This window comes from Dermacentor albipictus, chromosome 6 (assembly GCF_038994185.2).
Source record: "Dermacentor albipictus isolate Rhodes 1998 colony chromosome 6, USDA_Dalb.pri_finalv2, whole genome shotgun sequence".
Classification (NCBI taxonomy): domain Eukaryota; kingdom Metazoa; phylum Arthropoda; class Arachnida; order Ixodida; family Ixodidae; genus Dermacentor; species Dermacentor albipictus.
The window spans coordinates 100,712,677-100,737,266 of record NC_091826.1 but is presented as its reverse complement, the minus strand read 5'-3'; the positions used below and the strand labels follow the sequence as shown (position 1 = coordinate 100,737,266).

Below are 24,590 nucleotides of genomic sequence, written 5' to 3'. Positions count from 1 at the left end.
CTTTAGGCAAAAAGTGGATAGTTGTGGTCACGGACTATCTGACCCGTTACGCAGAAACTGATTCCCTGTACAATGCAACGGCTGGCGAAGTAGCAAAATTCTTTGTCCACAATATCGTACTCAGGCATGGCGCTCCCACAGTTGTCATTACCGATCGTGGAACGGCCTTTACTGCGGACCTAATGAAATGTTTGTTGCGAATGACACATATTGATCATAGGAAAACTACTGCGTACTACCCTCAGACAAACGGTTTAACTGAACGCCATAACAGAACACTGACCGACATGCTTTCGATGTATGTCGACGTTGAACATAGGCTGTGGGACGAAATTTTGCCATACATCACCTTCGCATATAATACGGCCGTTCAGGAAACAACACGAGTCACCCCGTTTGAACTTGTATTCGGCCGAGTAGTATCCACAACTTTGGATGCTATGTTGCCGTTAGATGAAGAAACCCATAACTCATCTGACCTGGATGATTTCTTGCAACGAGCCGAGGAGGCACGACAGCTGGCAAGGTACCGAATACGCCGCCAACAACGCATCGACTCCAGCCGGTACAACCAGCGCCGTCGTGAAGCTCATAACCAGCCCGGTGACAAGGTGTGGGTATGGACCCCAGTGCGACACCGTGGACTGTCTGAAAAGCTTCTGTGCAGATACTTCGGCCCTTACAAAATACTTCGTCGTATAAGCGACGTCACTTACGAAGTGAAATCCGCTGGACACGAGAGCCCAAGACGGCGCAACTCCACGGAAGTTGTACATGTTGTCCGCATGAAACCCTACCAGGAGAGGTCATGAACAACAGCAACAACAACAAAAACCGTGAGCGCCCACAGGAACCCCTACTTCCTCTCACGCATCGGGCCGATGCGGTAAGGAGGGGGATAATGCCACGACAAACTTGGTGACATTCAAGTTGCGCGCCCTTTGCATTGGGCACTGTGCACGCCCTACAGTGGCGTTGTTCAGCAACAACAGGCAGCGATCTTCGTGGCACGGGCAGCCAGTTGGACCCGGCTCGCACGCGCCACGCGCACGAGGTGTCACGCGAGGAGAAGAGGAAGACGGTTCGAGCCCAGCTTGAGAACGCGACTGCCGCGGATTTCTGCACGACCTCAGTGACTTTTACTTGTGGGCACAAGTTCGCCTTTAATAAATATCCTTGTTTTACTAACATCGTTACAATATATATATTTAAGAGGGTTCCCGTGCAGTCACAAAATAAAGGAAAAAGAGAATAAAAAGAAAGAAAAAAATAGAAAAAAAGGCGAGAAAAGGAACATGACAGGTGATTTGAACTCATGACCCTTGGATGTTGCCCGGAAAGATAGCTCAGTGGTTTGGTTCGTCAGGCCCCGGGTTACTTTCAAGCGCCATAGCTCCTGCTCCGAGCCTCATAGTTACGTGGAAAGGGACTGATGTTGTCCGCGACAGTGGTTGGATTCTGAGTGGTTGAAAGGCATAATTTCTTAGGAAAAAAAGGGGGGGAAATATGAGGGGGGAAATATGCGCTCACCGAGAGGTCATCGTCAGCACGGGACCACCACCAGGCACCTAACTGAGATGTGGGGGTACTTCGCGGCCGGAACGAAGCCTCCCTTCTCCGCCGGCCCAGAGCGGGAAACGCACTTTCCGCTCGCTCAAGGTTGCGAGGCCACAATAGTATAGCTCTAGCGTCTAGGAAAAGCTTAAAAAGGTGCGAGGGCGGCACGCATAGCGTGGGGAGCTAGCCGCCATAATAGCTATCTCAAGGACTGCTGCTGACGAGGGCGAAATACCTTCGTGTAATTATAATAACCCTAATAGGACTACTTTCGAAAGAACAAAAAAAAGAAAGGAAACGGCCCAGAGGGCTATACTACGAGAGCTATGACTGATAATTTTCCATATATATATATGTATTTATCTCATCTATGGGATCGCATGCGCGCGTTTTTGCTGTGTCTCTAAGAATCAAGGAAAAGAAAGCAAAATTGCAGCGCCGTGGTTTTAAAGTGCACCCGTGGTAGAGAAACGGAAGGCGATATAAGCGTGCGTGGCTATGATACGCACACGAAAAACTGCCTCAAACAGCAATTAATGTCTGCCGTTTCGAGTAATATTTTACGTTTAAAATATTCATCATCATCAACATTACCATTTGAATAATGTGCGCTACATTACGGTTAGTGGTCTGCCATAGCGTTTCCCGATTCTAAGGCGAAGCGCATTACAAAAAACCACACCTAGAAGCCACGAAGCGAGTGAGTGAGTGAGTGAGTGAGTGAGTGAGTGAGTGAGTGAGTGAGTGAGTGAGTGAGTGAGTGAGTGAGTGTGTGAGTGAGTGAGTGAGTGAGTGAGTGAGGAAACTTCATTGCAGATCCGGCGAGGACGCCAACTCGTCGCGCAACCCTAGAGAAACAAATTTCAACAAGAGCGGACACTCCCATAGAGCCCAGCGGCCTAATTGACTGTAGCACACCAAGCGGATGTTGTTGACTCTTTCCGGTTTCGGTTTTGGGCGCGCGCGTTTTGAACACCAGTTGGTACATGCCGCACCGGCTCCGCTGCTCGGCGCGGCATTCATTTTTTTTTCCGCTTCTGCTGAACCTCGCGTGGCCTTGGCGTGGAATCGTTTCATTATTAAGTAGAAATGACTGCGATTGACCTTTACTAGACTGCACCGAATCTGTCAGGTGCAATTTCACAAAGAAAACAAAAAACGTCTTCTGAAATGATTAAATGTTTATTTTGCTCTATATAAATGCTCGTTCCGGGCTTCTTCTGCATTCATCCAAAGTTGTGGCACTAGGTAAGCAGCAGTTGTTGCCGTACGATGCTCCACCGGATGCCATCAGCTGAAAGAAAGTAAATTACAAGCATGTATCATTTTGGTATATTGACCTAACAAGAGTATTTCGTGTAGAGGCGAAACGTGCGTAAGTGGTGAATGAGCGGCATTACAGATAAATTCACTTATACGTAGATTTCGCAGCAGACTCCTCCCAAACAATGCCATAAAATGTGAACATCCGATTTTCAAGCACACCTGTTTTCCCGGGCATTATTTCCTGCACTCTAAGTGCACAAATTCACGGGTGACTGCGCGTTTCCAAAACAACTTGGCCTCTGTCGACACGATGGTACGCCAAGTACACACACAGGCTCAGCCAGACCATGTTACACGCTCGCAGAATGCCTTCTAATCGCACTCAAGTCAGACTCGTGGGTGCAAAGCCTGTTTTCAGTCGCTCAGAATACGTAAATATCATGTTCTTGAGCTCCTCCGTGTTATCTTTTACGCGTCCTGCCGGCGCATGCAACACTCCCGTGTTATCACTCTCTGCAATCGCTCGTCGCGTTTTCGAGAAGCGTGAGTACCGAAATAAGGTATATGTTGTTGCAGGGCTATAAAATGCGTCACAAACTTGTCCCACCAAAATTAAGTACACGCAAAACTAACTCACTATGGACGGCTTGCTTTTTTGCTAACACCTTCACAACCCCAGGCGCGGCGAGCAAGCCTCAAGATATCCCAAAAGGTTACCAAATAAGTTACAATACTTTTTCGGGTCAGAGAATGCGTCACGAACTTCTACCAGTAAGATTCAGCACACGCGAAACTAACTGCGGCACACAGCCGAGCTGCTTTTCGCTAACTGCGTCAATAAGCCGGGCGCGGCAACCGGCTTCTAAACTACCCCAAATATAACGACGCTAGTTACAATAATGTTGGGGGCCACAGAATGCGCGAAAACTTCTGTCTTAGGCGCTACGACGTAGTACGCGCATGTAAGTATACATACACGCGCAAATGCGTCACACGGCCGAGCCGGTTTTCGCTTACTGCGTCAATAAGCCGGGCGCGGCAAGCGTGTCCAAAAACTACCGAAATAAGTTACAGTAATGTTGGGGCTCATAGAAAGCGTCGCAAACATCTCCCAGGACGAGGAATTAACTCAAATTAACTGTGCCAGGACGGCGGCGCTGTTTTTCGCTAACTGCGCCGCTCAAACTAAGCCTAAAAGTGCTTAAAATGCGCCGCACACTGTCAAACACAATTTCTCACCTTGCCGTAGTCCAGTAGTGCAGTGGTGCTGTGTCGAAATGCAGACGATACGCAAGAAAAGCGTAGAGAAGGCCGGGAGCCCCCAAAAATGGGCTATATCCAAAACAGACGGGTCGCCGAGCACGCGAGCTTCGCACGTACAACCGGCCTCGCTCACTCATGCGGTTTGTCTGGCGCATGACGTATGCACACGCGTCTGGCGTGCCGCTAGCTTGTTGCTAGGCAACGCAAGAAAAAGTTGCAAAGTATAAGTTCATTTACATGCAGAACTCTTTCACTTTTAGTGGGAAGGAATAAAAAAAAAATAAAACGTTGTCTGGAAGTTTATTTCACATTCTTTTTTTTCTGATGCTCGCGTCAACTAACGCATAGAGTTTCTCAATATAACACCTAGAGGGTAATCTGGCGCCACCGTCTATGGGAGTTTCTTTAGGGGGCACCGTGCCGCCATGGGAATGACGGTATATGTGTCTGCGAGGCTCGTATTGGCTGGTGTTGTAAGAGGCTTCGTCTAAAACGTGGATATGGCTACGCAAATAACGCGTTCTCAAAGTAAAATCTTCATAAGATGTTTCCATTCACGCATATTACATCTTTACTCAGCCACGATGCATGACCAAGCGAAGAAAAGCAAGAACAGACGACCAACTGTTTCAAAGCGAGCGCGAACCTTGTCGTCTGTCGTCCAACATTAGCGGCCCGCTGATACTTTTTACGTAACATGTAGTCGTGCACACAATAACAAGTTCTCATAGTTTAACGAAACATGTTCTCGCGTAATAATAAAGCTAAACAGCTTTTCACGTGCTGTTCTAGTAGAAAATGAATCATTGTGACAGACGGAACGGTACTTGCCAAGCGCGTCTTCAAGGCGTCCTGTCTCTACGAGAACGATGCCAATCCGAATCCACAACATACCGGCATTCCCATGCATACCACAGCGCAGCAGCGCCAGATTTCCCTCTAGGTAATGTAGTGAGAAACTCTATGAACTAACGGATGTTGTTGAAACTAGGTGTGACGTGTTTCCTGTTGCCAGTTTTTGAAGAGTGTCCCCTCTTGTTGAATTTCTTTCTCTATGGCGCACCCGGCTAGTCCCACGTCGGGACCGGCAGGTCTAGTCCACTGGCCCTGCCGCCGGCACGCCGGACAGCCAGGATCCGCTTGGAGCGTGGTGGCAAGAGCAAGGCTACGCAGAAGCGAATCCCACTCCTCCTTGATGAACTTGGGGTATGTCGACCCGCACTCCCACAACATATGCGCTAGAGTGGAGGTCTGCCCGCAGGACGAGCAGGCGTCTTCGCGATATACGTCGGGGTGAGCCTCGTAGAGAACCGACAGACACGGATACGTGCTTGTCTGTAGAAGTCTAAACGGCTTGCGTCCTATTCACCTTGGGGTGAGGGGGTGGTAAGACCCTTCGAGATATGTAGAAGAATTTAACCTTGTTGCGAGTAGCGGGAGCGCCCCTGTGGCCGTAGGGAGGAGGGGAGTCAGCGCTTTACAAAGGAAGCGGGGTCGGTGAGGTCACGCGCAGCCTCGTCAGCAGACTCACTGAGGTTCGGGGGAGCACCGTCGATCGACCTTGCGTTAGCGGGAAATAAGTGAATTGAGTGATGCGTGAGAGCATACGGATACGAGGCGCTAAGAAGATGAGCAGCGTGCATGGCGATGTAACCTTTCTGAAAAGCCCTAATGGCGGCTTGCTCGGCGACTCCGGCGTCTGAAGTGCGAATAGAGGCGCTATCGGAAATCTTGCCGCTGGAGTCGATGAAAACGACGGCAAACATCTTCCCATCGCTGAACTCCGCGGCGTCGACGAATCTTGCTCTGATTTCTTGTTGCTTGAACTGTTTGAGGATGGCTGCTGCTCTGGCCTTGCGTCTGCCCTCGTTAAAGATGCGATGGACGTTTGGGGGCACAGGGGCCACTTCGAACTTGTCTCGAATGCACCTAGGGATCGGGGTACTGAGCAGTGGAGAATCCCTCAGTGTCGTAACCCAGCTGTTCGAGGATGCGTTTACCTGTCGCTGTGGTGGCCAGACCAGTGAGTTGCGCGGGTTGTTCGGCTTCGGTAATCTCCTCGGCTGTGTTGTGCGTGTGGAGTAAGCTTCTTAACAGCTGTTTACTGTGTGTTTGACACGACGGGTGCTAAACACATAGCACACACCACGTATCCACAATGGTATATGTTTTGAGGCACGAATAAGTAGAATGAATTATGGCAGAAATAAGACTACCGCATAAACCAAGAGGCGAAGAATGTCTGGTGCCTAATTGAGACAATAAGAATGCGTAATTAAATGATATATGAAAGCAACAGAAGATTCATTGAATGATACTAATTACAGTGCTAATGTTCCGCAGTGGATATTAGCCAATTTGCATAAGGGCAGAAGCAGCAACTGTTATAGAGTGCACTACACTGTTACCGTGGCGCGATTTGCTGCCACAGAGTTGTGTTTAAAACGCAGCAACGTCACTGCGACGCCCGGCCTCGCAGGCTGCTGCTTCGCAGTGCATTTGCAGACGCGGCGAAGTTGCTTGAATAAAACACTAAAATGCGTGTTTCAGAATTGAGCGATGCATATTACCGACCCGACTATCTGTCAGTGTTTTTGAGGGGGGTATTCTTGCGTAATGTCAAGAGGGCTAATCAAGAACGTGCACGCATCTGGCAGCTCGGAGAGGTTTTCTATAGCTAATGTGGCCAGCAAGGGTGAAGCGCGAGGGTAAGGCTGTTAGGCTGTTCTAAAATACCATACTGTGGAGCTGTACAATTAGTAGACGCGAAGCAAGGGGGCGCTATAGGTCAGGCGTACAACAAAACGACGCCAAGAAACAAGACACTAGGAATACACGCCTAATGGATATAAGGGAGTTTGAATTTACGCGTACGCAAAGCGACGCCGGGACGCTACTTCTAAGTTTTCCTAATAATGGCCTGCTGCATAGGAGATGAATGCAGACCGAACGGAACGTCACTATTTAGGCATTGCGATTGCGTCTTAAAACTTATTTGCTTGTCTATTAGTGTACAAGCTTCGTATAAACAAAAGCACATTCAGCGGCACGTACAAGAGGTATTCCATTCCTTGTGTTTTTACTTGTGAATTGCAATTGCAGCTCTGCCGCAGGCTAGTGAGGTACATTGGCTATTATTACTCTCATAACTGCACTTAAAGGGAAGCTTTACCACATCACATCTTGTATAAATCATGGAAACGAATAAATCGTGTTGCCCGGCAATCAGCGCACTGATTATGAAGAGGCTTGCGCCTTCCGCATACTAATGGCCGAAACATCAGCCTCTCACCACTTCTTGAAACTACACTCTTTAATAAGTTTGTACCCTTTGGGGCTCACCTTGTCCCCCCAAAATAATCATCGGCCTTGCTTGCGTGTCCTTTCTTAAAACGTGGGCCGCTAAGCAAGAGCTCGCGGGATTAAATCTCGGCTGCGGAGGCTACGGAGAACCCCAGGTGGTCCATATTTCCGGAGTCCCCCACTACGGCGTGCCTCATAATGACATCGTGGCTTTCGCACAGAGTTAATTTTATTTTTTTTTGCGTGAAAACGTAGCGCTCACTACTTTTCTGTCGAGAATGTTGTGTCACACTTATAACGCGCAAGCCGTTCGTGGCTTAGAAGTGCCGGGCTGGTAGCTTTAATGGAAGAAAATGACGGCAAAACAAATGACGATGATTGCTGTAGTGCAAGGTAAACCTCAAGGGGTGCAAACATGTTTATGAGTATAGAAATCGTCAGCTACATTCTGTACCAGTGTCCGCAGTATATTGTACACGCAATACTCACTTCTTTCATTGCTCAACAGGTTCGACGGCCCACGTCTGTCCAAAGCAACAATCCTGCAACGTAAAACTGACTCTATGACTTACAAGGCGAGAGTTAAAACTTTGTTGTTCTTTTTGCGACCCGGATGACTCAGCGAACACCCTTAGTCCTTTTTATATGCATAATTACTTCTATCCTTACCCAACGAGAAAAAACGTCCGCCCGTCCGTAGGTCCTGTAAGACAATCGCGTTCCAGATAGAGCCCCGACCAGAGAGTAGGTTTAGCTTGGCGCTGCCTGTCGCTTCCACGCGAACGAAGCACCGAGATCACAGCGGTCACGAAGCTCTCAGCACGGGACGCACACAGCCCCTTTTGCAGATCGTTTTCTAGAAATGGGCCCGCGCACTTCTCCTCGACGCATCGCGCAAAGCTAGCAGCAGTCGGCACTTACTGTCCGCATCGCAGAACACTTCTAAGGCATGGTTCGTGTGGCCACGCCATACGCTGACGCCGCCAGAGGTACGTAAAGGAAAGGTGCTACACAAAACGTACCCGTGGGTGTTTATATTGTGTTTCTGTTGTCTGACTTCACGAAAACGATTGAATGGAAAACTATGTGTTACCAAGGTATACTTGATTGATGCACTAGACAAAGAGGAAAGGCAACGATAGCTTGAGGACTGTGTGTTGTACGCTATGTTCGTACCTGCAGTTTATGTGTCGAATACATCTATGTAAGAGCTTCTCCGGTGCTCTTATGAGCTCGACGTCCCACAGTGCACAATTGTGGGAGCCATGTCGTTTTGTGCAGTGGGCCTAAGAAGGATGAACGGGGGCGTTATATCGTACTGCTATTTCAAACTTTTTCATTCCAGTTCTGCAATCAGCCCTCCATGACTGGTCAAAAAACATTTCGGACCACCCCCGCTTCGCGTCTGTCATGCGACGTCCCGAAAACCACGAAAACGCCCCCTTTTATGTTCACACTTTCTATGCATGATAATACCAAACGAAACAAATATAAATATATTTGAATCGACGCCTTTTTCGTCATTAGCCCACTACTATCGGTCAAGTGTTTTCGGCTGCGCTCACTGCACCTGTGTGTCACAAAAAACATTTTTTTTCCTCACTAGCCAGGCAGTGCCCCGTTCCAAAATGAATAGAAGATCGCTGCCCGCTGATTGCTCTGGTACTGGCAAGTGGGAGCTGCCTATGAGCTTGGGGGTATTTTAGTAGAATAGAAGATTTTTGCTTGGCAATATAACATTATCAAGCCCTTTAGGCACTTACACGGCGTTGCTATGGCAACTCTTTTTTGCTGAGTATATGCTTTAGCGGCATTTTTAACCTTCCGTTGCATGCTGCCGCGATTTTCGACTAGCCGTCGCAAGCTATAGTTCATTCCATACGTAGCAGTCAACGCTGAGGAAGTCACGCAAGAAGTTCTGTCAAGTCACCACCCCGCGCGTTCCGTCCGTGCTTCGATGCGCGCCAACAGCGTTCACTCGCGCCAGCATGCACGTGAGGTTCCCCGCGACGGGTTGCAAATATAAAACCCGAGAAGAACAACAAAAATAAAAGTGATCTAAAACAACGCATTAGGAGCCGTATACCCCAGTGTGTTTGTCTCTGAGGAACGAGATTTCTTTCATCCAATACTGAGCCCATACAGAAACCAGTCGCGCACAATTGCGGTGAAAAGACATCGAACTACATTCAAGTGTGAACGAAGCCACTGCAAGAAGTCTGTCTGGCCTCCACAACATTGACTGCTATGTATGAAACGGAGTGTAAGTAATTGTTAACCGACAAATCCCAGACGTCGGCAGCACCATTCTCACCCGGTTATCTACTTTCACTGTGCTGGCTGGGCCCCATCCAAACCCCCTCCACTTTAGCGTGCTCCTCGCCTTGTCAGCCAATTAGATCTATTTGAAATCTGTGGGCGCAGTGTTATACATGGATGCAAACTTTGTTGCTCAAGATCTATTTGTTCAAATATTGTATTGATTTGCATTAACACAGATGCGCCTTTTTTGTAGGTATGAACACGATGACGCAAAATGTATTTTTGTTTAGAATAACCAGAGCATTCAGGGCTTCTGCTGTGCAACTGTTCTTCTTGAATATCAATCGGTATAGTTATCTCGTAAAAGCTTTTCCTGGTACCGCGCCTTTCAGGGCTTCTTCCTATATGCACCTATAGCGTCGCTACTTTGTTAGCGGTGACTACCTAAACATGTACCGCGCCTCCTTTTTAGTTGTCCTTTATAATGAAAGCCAACAAAAAGATTTGGGTCTTGAGAACAGCAATATTAATGAGATAAAATAGGTCTTGCTCGCATAGTTTTAAACACTTCCGAAAGCATCAATTGCGAAGCAGTAGCGGATAAATGCTGAACTAAACGCGTCAATGCATATTCAAGAGTAGAGAAAATGGAATGATAAATAAAGGTACTAGAATAGTAGATCCGAGGGGCTTCCCATAACCGACGATTTCTATAGAGGTGATGAATATGATGAAATCTGAGCTTAATGCCAGCTCTGACTGTAGGTTTGCCTTTGTAGTAGGTTACATGGCGTGATCGAAATGTTTAGGTGGAGATAAACACAATAAAAAATATAAACATGTACACACAACCGTTTGAGATTTTTTGGAATACTTGTTCAGCGTTGCTATAGCACCACTACTTTCGTGGCTTGAATTGTGTCCGCATTTGCGTCCCACAAGCACACGAAACTTGCGGGTGCATTTCTCCTCATGACGTCACGCGATGCTGTTTCTTCTGACCACGATGAGCATGCTATGGTGTTGCACTTAGCAGCGCAACAATATAGCCTGCTAAATTGCAATGCTAAAAACGAGGTGGCGGGATCAAATCCCGGGTGCAGCGACCGCATTTCGATGTAGGCGAAATGCAAAGGAACCCGTGTTGTGAGCTTCACTGCAACGTTGAAGATCCCGTGGTGGTCCAAATTAATTTGGGGTTCCCCCCTACGAGATTCGTCATAATTAGGTCGCGGTTTTGGCAAGTAATACCCAAGAATTAAAGCGGATGCCTTAACATGCAAAAACATTCGTTATATCTTGTTCTTCCCCATGACTCGTGAAGAACCAGATAATTGCGCGTGACGCTGGACATTGGCTGTGCTGGATTTATTGCACTCGAAGGTAAAATGTGCAAAAAACCATCTTCGCAGAATCTGCTAATTCTTATTTGTTTGCGGATGCGTTCTTGCGGCCGCCGCGCGCACGCTTTTGTTTCTGAGGTGCATGTGCATTTTTGACAGTTTGGGGTAGACCACAGTCATTTGTTTCTAGCGAACGGCTGCGTCTATAGAGTTCCAAACGCCGATGAACGCGACATGTCGCTTTCCGTATATAATATTTCGCTTGTGTCGCTCCGCATATTATGTGGAACTGCAGGGTCGCAGTGTAAAATAATGCGAAAAACGAAAAGGAAGTCGCTCTATACAGTTCTTTAATATACCGCGAAACTGATACGGGGATTCCCCGTACCTAAATGAAGTACATGCGAGGGTATCAAGCAGTCCAGCTGATAGGCATCTCGTGCAGTGCTTCTTGACATTCTCGTATTTCTCACTGCATGGTTGTCGCGTTCTTGTGGAAGCGCCGCGTGACAATATCAAGAGGCTTGGCTCTTGCTTTCGTCGTGGTAAATCATACGACGGCGATGTTAAACTTGTAGAAATGCGAGAAGGAACTTAGCATGTAAACGTGTCATCAAAGCTGAATTTTCTTCAGTGCATGGCAATTGTGATTGCCCAGAAAATTATGCCGTTTCTGCGTTTGGATATTGCCAGTGGGAAAAGGCAAAAAAAAAGCTTGAGGAGTATTTACTACAGTTCGATTGCAATCAAATATGCCTATGCCAATGCACTGAAATACCGAAGCAAATATTTTTGACTTCCGGGAGCATCAATTGCGAAGCAGTAGCGGATAAATGCCGAACTAAACGCGTTGAAAGGCTTCGACGCACATCTCCCTGCCAATGCACTTCCTGCCTGAAACTTCCAGCCAGTGCACTTCAAAACGTTTTGTTTGAAACCTGCCGCGCATACAATCTTAGTGAATGTTCTGAAATTCAACAATGTGAATCGCCCTTTTCTCATTTATAAACACATCGTCACCGCACCGTCCATCGCCTTCACCTGACAACGGCCGCCTTCCCTCATCTCACCCTAACCACGTCACCTGAGGGTGAGGCCAGATGAGGGTGTGGGAGGCCCTCGTGAGGGTGCAAATGTCTCGGTGGTGACAGCAGACATGAAGGGACAAGCAAACCGCAGTATGACTTACGGTTCGCAGCTTCCCCTTGTAATGCAGCCTCTGAAAAAAAAACATTGTGGTCAAGTAGATTTATACGTCTGGTCAAGAAGACATAGTGTATAAAACAAGAAAATTACGGTCCAGTATCTTGGGAATGGTAGCAAACTTTGAGATTAATAGGACAGGGTTGCAGCGCAAATGGACGGAACAACCGGCATCTCAGGCATATATGTCGGCATCATGAATGGCATATGAGGGACGTACCTACATAAACTGGGCTTTTCTAGTACCATCTAGTCGGAGTGAAACTTTCAATATAATGGTGTGCATTCAAAAGTTGAGGAAACGGGAAAGGTTGAGCGATGCAAAGACACTGATATCATGCAGATCCAACCCACATGATGGCGTCTGTGTAAAGCAAAGCTTTTGTGAAGCGTTTGAGCGAAGTTTGCTATATAATACTAAATAAAGAAATAAATAAATGAATAATGAATAAAAATGCTGGACAACTGTTATCAATGTAGATAACTATTTTTAAATAATTACGGATATTGATCCCCACATTCAATATATTTACGGCCGTGCGAAAACAGATTCGCATGCAAATAATTTCAGAGGATATATCAAATATATATGTAAAAGAAACACTAATATCTGGCGGAAATCATGTCCCCATGATTGTCTGATTAGGAGTGAAGCAGTGCTGCGACAAACGGCATTGCCACCGGTGAAAGCGTTATGCATGAACCTTGTACTGCCACCGGGTTCAGCGAAAGCAGGGGGAAAGTAAGCATGTCTACAATAGAGATTAATAAGAGGCCATCGGAAGATTGGTGAAATGACAAACAGCGTAGGCGCGCAAAAAGAAATTCCCAATAGCCGCCCAGAAAGCCCGGTGAAGGAAAATTGTTTTTTTGTTTTCATTCCCTTTTCTTTCTATTTTAACATATGTAGGTTATTAGGCAATATAATGAGTAGAGTTGATGCAATACATTGCCCAGTTTCAAAGGGACGACCCTGGAATCCATACATGCTAATTCCTGGTCATGTTATCGAGCAAGTATGGGCCATAGTTTGGTGCTCCATCCTGGTGTTAACAGCGGAAAACTTAGATGGGGACACGTGACAAGCCGATGACAAACCGCAGCGCTTGAGGTGCCGTCTTCTCGTCTCCTGTCCCCGTCTACGTTTTGCGCTGTTAACCCTAGGGTTGACAACATTCTTCCACTCTGTTGAGTAAACCAAGTCGAACGACTCTAAAATAAACGAAATCAGCTGTGCAACAAAGAATTTCATACGGTCCTGCCGATTTGAAATCTTTTATACCTATTGTGAACGCCTGTGCAACGAAAAACTTAGGGCAGCTTGGATGGCAGATTTGTTGTTTTACAACTCACTCACCTCACCTGTGTAACACACACATAAGTGTGACATTTGAAATGTGAATTTTTTCTGGGCACACACAAACACACACACAAGCACATCAAACACAAAAACCAGCACAAATACTGACAGACAGATCTACTTGGGCTACGTGGCCACTGTATGATTTTGTACCTTTAGGACCAGTTGGATGCAAAATTTCTCCGAAATTCTGAATAAGTATAAAGCAATTTATTGCAGAGAAAAAAACCGTTTATTAAGATATTTGTACAGTTTGTCTTTGTCTACATGTCAAGCTTCTGCTCTTGCTCTGCTGATGAGACTGGCGTCCTTTCAAAAATGAGGTCGTGATCTTGAATAAGTACATGCCCAAAAAATAATTTTCCTGTGAATCTGGCTCCCCATGATTTACTTAGCCCAGCTTGCTAAATAAAATTTTGGCATGCCATTGACGTCAAGAGGAGCTCCTCTATTTAGCTGTGTATGCGACTGCTATTGGCGGCGAGGAGTTACGGAGTCGCCCTCTATCGGAAGCGCCTCGCTGGCGTAGTATGAGGGATCACGTGGCGCGCTCCTCATAGGTTTTGCTGTCAGCGCTCACTGAAAACACCACGCGCGAGCTCTCCCGGACATTTCTGTAAGTACTTTCGAAACGAGAGAAGTTTCTTACTGTCTAAATAATAATCTTTGGCAAACTGAAAGCACACAATCGTTTACAGACGCTATCTCTTTACCGAATACGTACAGTGAACGTCACTGCGCGCGGTCGCCGTGATGGAGTCTCCCGAACCGGCTTCTTGCGTGAAAGGTAGGTAAACGCTGAGAACAAACTATGTGAAATATGTTCTTATAGTGTTTGTATAACTAAATGGAGCGTAATAAAATGAAGCCTCAATGTAGCGATCGCGCAGATTCGCCGCGACTGACTGCGCGTCTGCATGCTTGTCCGCGCACTGTTTCTCTTTCACCGCGCGCGCGTTTTCGCACCGTGCCATGAGCTTAAGGCCGCAGAATATGAACATTTGACAGTATACAAGCAACCATTGTTGCGTGGGCGCTATCAGAGCTGTTCAAAAATAATTTCATTGTAGAGACTTGACGCCTACGGGACTGTGATGTGCCGTCGCGACGATTCAATCTTTTTTTTTCTTCTAAATTCTTTGACCTTTCAATACTATTTCTCGAGTTGCGTCGCACTGTATGTTTATCGGCGTTCTCAGCGTGCAATTTCCCGCTGCTCCTTTTTTGTAATCCAATGTATTAATTCATAACACAAACATGACCATATGCCATGTTTTCTTTAAATGTGCTTCTTACCGCTGCCTTTCCACTCCACTGAACTTGCCAGTATCTATAGTATCACAGGTTCATAGACTACACCATCATGACATTAGTCGGGCAGCAGACTCGCGCGAGCGTCTCAGTGCGCGTTTTGAGAACATCGCAGACCGGGCGCCGTAGCAGAAATCTTCCTCGCGTCTGTGCTTGCTGCATACCCGAGTTGTAGCCGATGACTGTTTGCCGGTTTTGTTTCGCGAGCCAAGCTTCACACAGCTTCTTGTCCTGCGGCTACGTGCGAATAAGGCTGACACCGGCCTCCGTTACGTGCGTCCGGCCCTGCGGCACCGAGCAGTAGTCTACCATGTCGCGCGCCTTCACTACCTATTGTAGTGCTTTCAAGCGTTGTAAAGGAGACACTCGAAGCGGGAAAATTTCGCCACTAAATGAAAACAGCAGCGTACGAGGTAATTTAAGCTCGTTTTCAGCTCGCTTCGGCGCGCCCGAAGCAGCCGACGCGGCCGCTATGTCCACGTGATCCCTCCAAACACGTCACGCCGACGGTGGCGCCAGCTTTTCCAGTGGTGGAGCTCGAGGCCAATATTGTTTCTCGGCGAGAATTATTGCAACACACTAATGGGAATGCTCAGTGGGATCAGTCAGATGATGCACAGTGTGAATGATGCATGATGTGCAGGTGTGAATGAAATGAAAAAAAGAAGTTGGGTTTCTGTGCCAAAACCACGACGTAGCTATAGTAGTGGGGGACCCCGGGATTATTTTAACTTCCAGGGATTCTTCAACTTGCGCTCAATTGCTGGCAATAGCTGGCAATAGCCAAGGAGCACCCGCTGCGTAAATCCGTGTTGTTAGTGATCCTGCAACTTCCACCAAAAATGTTACTGGGTTAAAAACAGTCAGACGTGTATTTTCAAAATATTTACAATAATTGTATCAGCTGACAAGATGGTAGCGAGCACACGAAGCCCAGAACATCGTCTTCTTCCGACGATTAAAACATCTTCTTCGTCAGCGTGTCACAATATTTTGCGAGATGTTGATCACAAGTCATTGCGTGACTTGGCAATGCGCTAGGTGCGGTGTCTCACATTTTACTCGTGACTAAACTGCCTAGGCTTTGTACTCACACCAGCAGCACGCACTACACTGAATGCTCTCCTTTAAATTCTTCAATATCTTCCGGTCCTATGCGGCATGAACATGATTATTAGAAAGTTCTTCAAGAGTCTTTTGCCCTAAAATGGTTTAGGTAATTTTTTTTAATTGAATGGAAACGATTACGTGCGCAGCACCGGAAAGTGGAGATCTGTCCAACCGCTCTGTGTCGCAAAAACCTAAAGTAACGCTGTTGTCGTATTTCCTTTCCTCGGACTGATGCCGAGCGGCGAATTGTGGAAGTCGCCTTTTGACGCAGTGTCATTCCAGTAGCATGGGCGAGGTAGACCACACTACCACGGGATGTGGGACGGCAATGTACGCAGTAAAAGGATAAATAAGTAAGTTATACTGTTGCGTTATGTAGAAGTACGAGGGTGAACGTGCATACGACTTCAACAAAAAGAATTCCATGCAGTCAGGATACTTTTTGCTGCTTATAAGAGGAAGCACTGTGCGCTGCTTTATGTTAAACATTATGAAAAGAAGGCTTCCTCTCGAGCAATATAAAAAGAGGAAAAAAGTTATTTTCAAAGCGCTGGATATGCTAAACAAACATTTCTAATGCAAAAGTCTTCAGTGCCACTGAACATCACAGGGAGAGTTCCGTTTTGAGTAAAATACGCTTTCGTTGAACTTTGCACATCACGAGTAAATATTTCTTCGAAATTAATCGGTGTTTCCCCTTATGTGCTCAAGGCTATGCGCTGGACGAAATTCTAAAACGGAAGGTGCTATACAAGATGCACGAGTGTGCGATTGTACGTTAATAGTATTTCTTTCTGTTGTGCCGCTTCACGAAGATGAGCGAATGGAAAACTATGCGTCAACAAAGTAACCTTTACTGGTCAACTAAGCTAATCGAGTAGGCGACGATAACTTGAGCATTGAGCTTAATACACGATGTTCGTACCTGCAGTTTATTTGGCGAATACTTCTTTGTAGAAGCTTCTCCGGTGCTCTGTTTAGCTCGGCGTCACACAGTGCACGAGTGTAGGAGCGACGCTGTTTGTTGCAGTTGTGCCTAAGAAAGAAGAATAGCACACAATGTTATTGGGCCTTGGTTTTCGTTACTTCCGACTAGCCCACGTTGGCTTGTTGCAGTCGATGTAATTCATTGAGATCCCAACTGACACATAATACCACGAAAAAAAATTGCAAAAGTTTTAGGATCTTGTATGCGCTTGAACTCGAGACAGCAGACATTCCCCAGTTTGGGTACCAGTTGGGAATGTATTCTTATAAAACAGTTTTTTTTTCTACGGGGAGCTTGTGTAGTATAACCAAATTGATTTTACACCAAATAAGACATATCTCTAATGTGTTCATAAGTGCAATCCAGATGCCACTTCTTACGGCGCATTTTGTTTTGAAATTCATTTTTTTATGTTGTGGAAACTGCGGGTGCCTTGTTAATCATGGATGGAAACCTTACTGCCGGCAATCTCTTTGTTCACATATGGTTATGAATTTCATTAACATAGATGAGGTTTTTTTTAGATGTGTACGCGGTGGCGAAAAATGCATTTGCTTGAACAATGACTAAAGCCTTAAGGGCGTTAACTGTGCGACGCGTCTTCTTGGATGTCAATTGTTATAGTTCGTGAAAGACTTTACTGGTTGCGCGTGGTTCACGGCTTCTTCATGAAAGCATGCAAAGAGTCGTTGCCTTGCTTCATTGACAGCGACTGCCTGAATATGTACCCCGCAACCTTTTTAACGTTCTCTTTTACAATGAAAGCCAATGAAAACACAGTTCGGCACTGAGACCAGCAGTAGTGCAGGGAAAAAATAATTTTTGCTCGCATACTCTAACAACCCTCGAGTGAATCAACTGTGGAGCAGTAACGCATAAATGCTCAATTAAACGTGGTGATGCAGATTCAAGAGCTGAGAAAATGGAATGATAAATAAAGAAACTAGCATCATAGATGGAAGGGGCCTTCATAACAGACGGTTTCTACAGGCATAACGAATATGTCGAAATGTTAGCTTAACGCAAGCTGCGGCTGCATCCTTGCCTTGGTAGTAGCTTATATCGCGTGACAGAACTACATAGGCGGAGAAAAACACAATGAAAATGTGATACTTTTAAACACGGATACACAACCGTCTACGAAGATTTAGAACACCTGTCTTGCTTTGGTAAATTACGAGCACCTTCGTGGCTTAGAAGGTGTGCGGAATTGCTTCCCAAGTAAAGACGAAATTATGAGTGTGCATTTCTCGGCACAACCTCAAGCGATGTCGTTTCATTTTACGACAACCTTGTTTGGCGCCGCTAATGAGAAAGTGGTCAGATTACAGAGGTATATAGGCAGTGTTTAGGGAGCGGCGATAGAATGAAATCGCCCTATTTAAAAGAAAGTGTTCCGGTATAAGACGTGCCAAATGGTACGCGAGGCCCGACGCCCTCCCTTTATTTGAAGAGTCCCGCGGCCTCGAGACTAAACCAATGCCAGCACCTGCTAATCCCACACTGCTTGTTTGCTGTGAAGTTCTATAATATTCGTTTTCCAGAAATAGGGAGTTTTCTGTTATTAGCGGATTCTTGTAGCGGAAACGATGGCGTCGGTGTAGCTATTGGTGGATTTGTCCGTGAGCGAATATTTCTTTATAAATTGAGGCATATGTATAAGCTAGGTCTTGCTATATGTCATGCGATATATGCAGCTCGTATTGCCCCACCATTCTAGCAGGAATGTTAAAGTTACCTTGTCCTACATAATGTAGGACAAGGTAACTTTGACAAGGACAAGGACCTTGACACCCTGACCAACCTTGACAAGGACAATGACAGTAACCTTGACAAGGACAAGGTGAATGTAGGCTACATTGTTGACAAACTAATTCCTTAGAATTTTTAGAATGCTAGCCCTGAAACAAACGCCATGAACACCGCCAGCCTGTGCCTTCTGTCTTGAATCTTCTTAGGCTTAACTATTAAAAGTGCGAAACAGTAACAGAGATCGACCCACGCAAGAGGCCCCGTTTCTATCGGAAAGCTCGCATTCGTGCACAGCGCTCCCCGGTAGCGCTTCCCGGAAAAAAAATAAACTGGCGTTGGCGGGAAGCGCGAGAGGCTGTCATAGATCATTTACTGCTATCGAGCTCCACTCTTAAAAGACGAGCCTAAGCATTCTCCATTTTTTTTGTGCAGATACAATTCATTACACTTTTCGCCGGTAGTTTGGCCTGGCAGAGTTGGAGTACTCCCCAACGAATGCTTGCGCATTCAAAATTGTAAGATCTACAGAAGTTTGGCATAAGTTATAAATATTATAATGTTAACCATACGTTGACGTGGAAAGAAATCAAAAAGTATGTAGCTGTGAATAGCTTTTTTCTCCAGTGAATTCAAATTTCACAAATCCGCCAGCCTAAACAGTTGATTGGAAATGTTAACGTAGCATACTCAACGTGCAAAGCGCAACATTATGCGAGTACCTGAACGGGGACATTTGGTGGGCACTCAGTGGCTATCAAACGTTCAGACTGCTCCATTAAGTATCCCGCGTACTATTGCTAAATAAGGTCGCTCGTTCGATTCCTGATGGTAGTTTTTTGCGGTTATTTAACGTTCACCCACCCAACATACGTGAGCATTTGTGTATTCCTATGGGCGCTGAATAAAGGAAAGAGGTGTGCCATCTTTTAGGCGCACGTTGCATAAACCATGATAATGTGTTGGTGGATGACTTCACGTCATTTACCTAATTATACCATGGCTCCTTAACATACGCAGTAAAACACGCTCGTGTAACATTACAGCTAGCAAATGCTGCAGGAAAAGCTATGTGATGTCTGCTAAAAACCATGGCAGGTTTAATTTTACATATGCACTATTGCTGATGGGGTGGTTATGGAATAGCATTTTAAAGGCTTGCAGGACGACCTGCTTTGGGGTCCCATCTGAAAGCGCACAAAATACGGGCAGGACTACGTAATATAAGAGGGGAGCGAGAGAAATTGAAGCCTTCACACATATTGTGGCAGGCCACTCTAACCACTCGGTCAAGATGTGTGGTTGAGAGAAGTGCCTCATTAGGATATATTATGGTTAGACGCACTGGTCTAGTAAGTGCTCTGTATGGGCACCTTCTTTTACGCCATCGAATAAAGGACAGACAGACTATCCTTTCTGTCAGCCTAGATGATGTTTTTTGAATTTTTGCCGCAACCATAGGTGTGAGCGCGAGCCCTTGCCGGAAGGGGAAATGAAACTGTGACATTATTTTTTTTTCGCTTGTGGTAGAATGTTTTTTGCCACTACAGACATCTTTGCTGCACCTGGCGTAAATTCCTGGGAAAAATCACGTTACTACGACTCGCCGCAAGCATCACAAAGGAAGCAAATGGTGGGTCACTATCCGAAAATGGTGCGCTTAGATTTTTATGCACTTTTGACGTCGGGAGACGGCAGAATTTTCTGTTGAGACAATACTCTCATAAAAAATATAAAATTACCTAGCAGTGCGGCCACAATGCTACTGTGTACTGTTCTGCGTGGCTGTTTGTCAGCTCTGTTACACAAGCATGGTTCTTATATGTACTGACGCTCCAAGATGGCACAATAATCTTGTCTAGGTATTAGACCCTGTTCTTGAGCGTGTTATGTACATATTGCAATGCGGGCTCAGTGAACGTTTAAGAAGATATACCGCGTCAACATTTCTAATATAATTCTGCCGACTAATGCAAAATTCGTGAGGGCTACTGTTACCAAAGAGCGCAAAAAGAAGAAACACTTACTCGCATACTGAGGGAGACGTCCAGGGCTGGGAAAGATTTTTTGAGCGTTTCAGGTTATTGCTGAATTTCTACAATTTCCACCTGGATGGGCTTATGCCTGTTGAGAGCAGGCGGCTTGGCTGCAAAGTTGGACACAGAACAAAGTGGTCAGTTACTAAGAAATAGATCCGTAAGGTAGACTATCGGAACGTGCGAACACAGGCGAAGACATCTGAGTACACTGGGAACTAGAAGAGCATAGTTGCTTGAATTTTTCAACGCGAAAACTAAAAAAAACAGGTAAATAAGCCTAGCAAAGGGCAATTACTAAATGACGCCACGTTTGCATAAATTATTACACTATTGATCGCACGCTTACTAAGGGGCATTATTCGCAGATGTCTGGAATTTTTACAGGGGTGGGATATTTCAGATGGCTTTCTCAAGCTATCGCTCTTTCTTTTTTGTACCTTACCTACTTGTTTTGCGTCTATGATAGAAAACCGTAGATTCATTGTTTTTCTTGTGTAGCAGTAGCACACTTTTATTTCTGTCGTAGAAGGTAACATAGAAACTATACTTTGCCGCTGCCTATCTTTATATCTTCGTCTCAGCAATGAGCAACATGCGCAGAACATAATCGACGTTGTCAAAGATGTGCCCTTGCACGAATCGGAAAAGATAATTCTCCATGACAGCGTGAAGCAGGAAAAATTATTAAAATGAAAAATATCACGTTGGAAAACCAATCCAAGAAGAGACTTTAGATTGAGACAACATACATGCATGAGATGCAGGGCCTTGGCTCCAACTACAATGGTGTATATCATACAGAGCATCAATGCGAGTCTCATTCCCATGACTGGCCATATTTTTTGCAGATGCACCTACTCGTGTCGTCGCAGTGCTCATATGATTAGAGGTATATCCTAAATGTTGGCGCTGTGAGCCAGCAAAGAAGGTGCCGAGGGGGCACCAGCGCTGCTCTTTCCGCTAAAGAACCCTTTTGGACACTAGTAGGGAGCACGTGGCTGTATGACAACGTGGAATTGCATGCGTGCACTCTTAGTGTAACCAAGACTTTGTATGTAAAGTGAGTGGGTGAAAAGGCGGAACAAAAAATCCAATCAAATTTCCTAGGTAATCGTGCAAGATAGTGCAGAAATTTATGAAATACGGCGAAATTCCTACGAAATGGATGGCCGTAAAGATCGGCATTGAAATGAGTCCAGCGTTTTCAAAACTTGTAGAGGCCCCAAGAATGATGCGAGATCAGGGCACCCCTCAACTTCGTATTTAGATAAAATTAATTTTGCCTAATTGGGAGTATTTTTAATGTGACGACACAGGTTACCTAAATTCTTCTGAACGCTCTTAGTAAATTTACTACGGCATTCAATATAAGCTCCAGCACGTGAGCCAAGGCCTCAGCACCAAAAAAAAAAGTCAGTGCCTTTCCACTCTGTGAAGAAGGAAGACTAGTGAAGCTGGGTCTGGTTTCCTGAATAGGCAACTACACCACCACCGCGGGTCGACCCCCTATTGCACTAAGTTGGGGATCGGCCCAGGTATGAAAAATTGTTGGTCAATGCGCAGACGCAATCCGCCAGATCCTATCGTTTCTCCATTTTAGATATGCGCATACCCTTGTTTTGACGTTGTGTGCTTTCTTCCCAGAGTGATAATACAGTGACCCGCAGAGCAGCCCTAAAGCCTCGATTGCTTAGCGCTGCTTGTTTCGTAAAGGTGCATGCTGCCGTAGCTTGACGTAGCTCTTCTTGTTTTTTCTTGTTTTTTTTATTTCCGATGGAGCGGTAGCTGCTCAGTAGGCTAAGCTATTATCTCTCCGCGAAGAAAGCAGACGATGGAAATAGGGGGTAGGCGCATTGATCAAATGACGACACCCACTTCAACTGTTTATTGATAGCGTCCTGGAAGCAAGGGATCGTGTGTTCCAACTTACATTGAACGTCATAGCACGCGTGCAAACATTTGTGGCAGATTTCGTCGCATCTATCATGTCTTTAACATTTCGGAATACATTGAATCCACTATGAGGAGAGTCGTGGAGTCGTACCGTGACTTGTATTCAGTGACCACAGTGGGCCAATGAATTTGAAACATCTAATTGCATTTAATATCAGTGTAAGCTGTCCTACACTTGTCTGCTCATCTTCCGTTGAGGATGATGGACCAGTGAGGCACTAATATACCAAGATGTGGCAATGACACAGGCCTGTGTGAAAGGGGTTGTCCTTGATAATTTTCTGTTCCGTATAACCTGCATCCATGTTTTCAGGACGCATCCATGCAAGTTCCTTTATTTCATATGGGTGCAACTTGAAAGCTGCAACAGTTGTTTGCGTGCTTGAATTACTGCGCTTAATATAACATGCGCTTTCGCGTAATGTGGTAGTTCGCTGTAAAGTAGTTGTAGGTGGATTACCTTATGGCGACGGTGAATTGCACACGTAGAACAGCAACTGAAGTTATATTTGTCCACGTTTTGTTGACTCATTTGACAATCATATGAACTGAAGTCTACGATCTGGTACCACCCGAAATACTTGTATCATACAGGGAACGTTTGCACCACACTGAAAGTTCGCTGGAGTAAAAGAAGAATGTAACCAGTGGAGTTGTGTAAGTACGCGGAAGCGTACGCCCTCATTGCAGTTTGGCCGCCCCTAAATTCAATTTTGTCCACCACAAGTTTAAGTTCCCCCGCTATTTATTTCATTTTGGCGCAGCACTAAATTTTTCTTGGCCCATCCCTAAATTCGCCACCCCAAAATTTGAAGCTGGCCCACCTCCAAATAGAGAGTGGGCCCACACATAATTTTGAATTGGACTCACCCCTAAATTTTAATTTGGCATACACCCCCAAATTTGAAAATGGCCCACCCCGAATAGCAATTGGCCCACCCCCAACTTTCAATTTGACCAAACCCTAAATTTAATTCGGCCCAGCCCCTAAATTTAGGTAGGCCCACGTCCCAGTTTCAAATTAGCCAGCCCCCATGTTTCAAGTTCTCCTGTCCCCAGTTTTCAAGGAGACCGACCCCTAAATTACAGTTGGCCTACTCCCGAATTTCAAGTGGGGAATTCTTTAAATTTCAAGTTGGCCAAACCCCCAATTTAAATTGGCCCGCCACGAAATTTAGGCAAGCCCCACCACAATTTTAGTCAACCCGCCGCCACGCCCAAATTTCAAGTTGACCCAGCCGTAAAATTAGGTTGGCCCGCCCTCAAATTTAAGGTGGACTGACACGTAACTTAAAGGTGCCCCACCAAGAAATTTCAAGTTGACTCACCGCAATATAGGTTGGCCCAAACACAAATTTTTATTGGCCGAACTGCAAGTTTCAGTTGGCCCATCTGCAAATTTCGGGTGAACCCACTAAAAGATTTCAACTGGATCCAAACCAAAATTTTATTTCACCCATGCCTGCTGTAATGTTTCTCATGCATTCTAAATGGAACCTCCCATGTCACTGTGGGTATTCTCTGATAATTTTTGGAATTGTTCGTCATCGCGTATAATGCTATAAATCATCTACATAGGCACTATCATAGCGATTAAAAGTCAGAACGTTCCAAATAACGCAATTTTGTGCAGATACTAAGAATTGCGGTTTTAGTGTGCATTTTAGCATGGCGGACCAGGGTGCTCGCCAAAGAATGCTTACGCAATAAAAACAAAGCTTAATCTAGCGGACAAGCCCATGTGTAATGCGAGCTTTCTTTGGATCTATTCACATGGCCTCCTATTTATCGGTGTGTCGAGGGCTACATGAGCGCACATGCATGAAAAGTACACGTGCTCAGGAATAAAAGGATTTTCAAAAGATGCAACCGCCTTAATAAAT

General features: G+C 45.7%; 1 protein-coding gene across 19 annotated transcripts in view; it reads right to left on the bottom strand.

Annotated features, from left to right (window-relative positions):
* The window catches only part of LOC135913673 (uncharacterized), a 163,194-nt gene that overhangs the window by 115,782 nt on the left and 22,822 nt on the right, over positions 1–24,590 (bottom strand). For 18 of the 19 annotated variants that reach the window (XR_011515354.1, XR_011515355.1, XR_011515356.1 and 15 more), the window contains 3 exons: positions 20,743–20,861; positions 16,904–17,014; positions 12,184–12,213 (listed from right to left, as the gene is read on the bottom strand). The gene's annotated coding sequence lies outside the window, so the exon portion shown is untranslated. The remainder of the gene's footprint in view (positions 1–12,183; positions 12,214–16,903; positions 17,015–20,742; positions 20,862–24,590) is intronic. The other variant, XM_070541122.1, reaches the window with a different exon arrangement.